This window comes from Otolemur garnettii, unplaced genomic scaffold (assembly GCF_000181295.1).
Source record: "Otolemur garnettii isolate 467f Iridium unplaced genomic scaffold, OtoGar3 scaffold00064, whole genome shotgun sequence".
Classification (NCBI taxonomy): domain Eukaryota; kingdom Metazoa; phylum Chordata; class Mammalia; order Primates; family Galagidae; genus Otolemur; species Otolemur garnettii.
Window position 1 is genome coordinate 8,276,317 of NW_003852459.1, and position 2,605 is coordinate 8,278,921.

General features: G+C 38.9%; 1 non-coding gene across 1 annotated transcript; it reads left to right on the plus strand.

Moving 5' to 3' along the window:
* The first annotated feature begins 258 nt into the window (after positions 1-258).
* Positions 259-365, plus strand: LOC111726411. The gene has a single exon (XR_002774187.1). It is a non-coding gene; the product is annotated as a U6 spliceosomal RNA (small nuclear RNA).
* The last annotated feature ends 2,240 nt before the right edge of the window (positions 366-2,605 follow it).

Genomic DNA, 2,605 nt, shown 5'->3' on the forward strand with positions numbered 1-2,605 from the left:
ACATATATAGTACAAGGTTTGACAACTAAGTTCATGAATTTGTCCTAGAAAAAGTGCTACCTACCACTGCTGAATATCACTACGGTCCCCTTCAAAGTACTCCCCCTTGGGAAGCTACTCCCTGACACCAGCACCTAGTCTACTCTTCAAACCAGTTTTAGAACTCTTTTTCTGGAATAGCCATCAGAACTGTCATTGGATTACCCTTGATATCCTGAATGTCATCAAAATGTCTTCCCTTTAATATTTCCTTTATCTGTGTTGGCTTTGGCAGCACATATACTAAAATTGGAATGATACAGAGAAGATTAGCATGGCCCCTGCACAAGGATGACATGCAAATTGAGGAAGCATTCCATATTTAAAAAAAATTCCTTTATCTTTGGGTACAGAAAAAGGTCACTAGGGGCCAGATCAGGTGAGTAGGAAGGGTGTTCTAATATAGTTATTTGTTTACTGGCTAAAAATTCCCCTACAGACAGTGCCGTATAAGCTGGTGCATTGTTGTGATGCAAGAGCCATGAGTTGTTGGAGAAAAGTTTGGGTTGTTTTCTTCAGATTTTTTCAAGCCACGTTTTCAGCACTTCCCGTTAGTACACGTGGTTAACTGTCCAGTTGATACAAACTCATAAAGAATAATATCTCTGATATCAAATAACTTTAGCAACATTGTTTGGGCTCTTGATTTGAACTGACGGAACTTTTTTGGTTGTGAAGAATTGGCTAATTTCATTGAACTTTGACATGTTGTTTTGTTTCAGGATTGTTTTGGTCCACCCATGTTTCATCACCAGTGATAACATGGCCCAAACCATCGTCTTGCCTCCCCAGGTCTTGGCATCAGTTAAGCTCCTTTGGTACTATTTTTGCACACAGCTTTCTCATGCCAGGATTTTCAGTTAAGATTTTTGTTTCTCTATTGATATTCACTTGGTCTGCTGTGCTGCTCACAGTCAGCTGCTGATTCTGACATACACGCAATTTGATGAATTTTTGCAATGTTTTCATGAGCTCTGCTCATTACTGGCCACCCTGATCTCTCTTCATCAATGATGTGTTCTTTTCTCTCAGAAAAATGTTTAACCCATTTGCATGCTGCCATTGTTTTTATGGCATTACCCTCATAAACTTGGACTAACCTGTTCCTGATTTTACTTCCACTTTTGCCAAGTTTAATGAGAAATTTACAAATGTTTGTTGTTCTGATTGAAGCTCCAACATTCTTGTGAGGGCATACAAAAATGTACCACAACAGCAGTGAACACCACTCAGCAAGACACTGCCACGTGTCGACATGAACATAAGTATGAGACACTGATATACCAAGGTTAGGAAACCTTACTGAGCTGTTTGCACAGTGTTGCAAGTGTAAGTGCCTGGTGGCAAGTTCACAAACTGAATTGTCAGAACTCATATATCTGTGAAATAATCACTGTGATCAAGATAATGAATATACTTCTCACCCCCAAATGTTTTCTAGGGTTCCTTAAAATCTCTGCCTTCCATCACTCTCTGTCTGACACCTTTCCCAGGTGGGAAGTGGTTTCTGCCACTATAATTTACATTTTCTAGAATTTCATAAGGGAAAAATGAGCATCTACTCATTTTGGTCTGGTTCCTTTTAGCATAATTATTGTGAGATTCATGTATGTCATTAATTAATTCCATTTTACTGCAAAATAACATTCCACTGTATGGTTAGTCCATGATCTGTTTATACATCATCCACCTGTTGATGGACATTTGGGTTGTTTTTAGCTTTGGGTTATTATAAAGCGTCCATGGACATACATTTACAAGTCTTTGTATGGATATATATTTTCTTTTCTATTGGGTAAACAGCTAGGAGTACTGGCTGGCTTATTTGGTAGTTGTACAGAAAGTGCTTTCTAAAGAGTTATGCCATTTTATGTCCCCACAAGCCTTGTTAGACCGTCCCCACAAGCCGTATTAGACAGTTCCAGTTGCTCGGCACCCTCACCATCACGTGGTATGCGAGCCATTTTATCTTGTGGCTTTAATTTGCATTTCCCAACTGAGCAATGATGTTTTCTATCCTTTGTGTGCTACTTACCATTTGTATATTTTCTTCGGTGAGGTGACTGCTTGTTTAAAAAATTGGGTCTTCTCACTGTTTATTCTTGAGCATTCTTATATCGTCTATATGCAAATCCTTTATCAGATATATGCTTTGCAAATATTTTTTTCTACTCTGTGGCTTGTCTTTTTATTCTCCTACCAGTATTTTCAAAGAACTAAAGGTTTAAATTTTGATGAAATTTAATTTATCAGCTTTTTAAAATGGATCTTGCTTTTAAGTGTCATATCTAAGAAATATGTGCCTAACCCAAAGTCACAAAAATTTTCTTTTTTTTGAGACAGAGTCTCACTTTGTTGCTCCTCATAGAGTGCCCTGGTGTCACAGTTCATAGAAACCTCAAACTCTTGGGCTCCAGTGATTCTCTTGTCTCAGCCTCCCAAGTACTGGTACTATAGGTGCCCACCACAACGGCTGGCTATTTTTTTAGAGATGACGTCTGGCTCTGGCTTAGGCTGGTCTCGAACTTGTGAGCTCAGGCAATCCACCTGCCTCAGACTCCCAGAA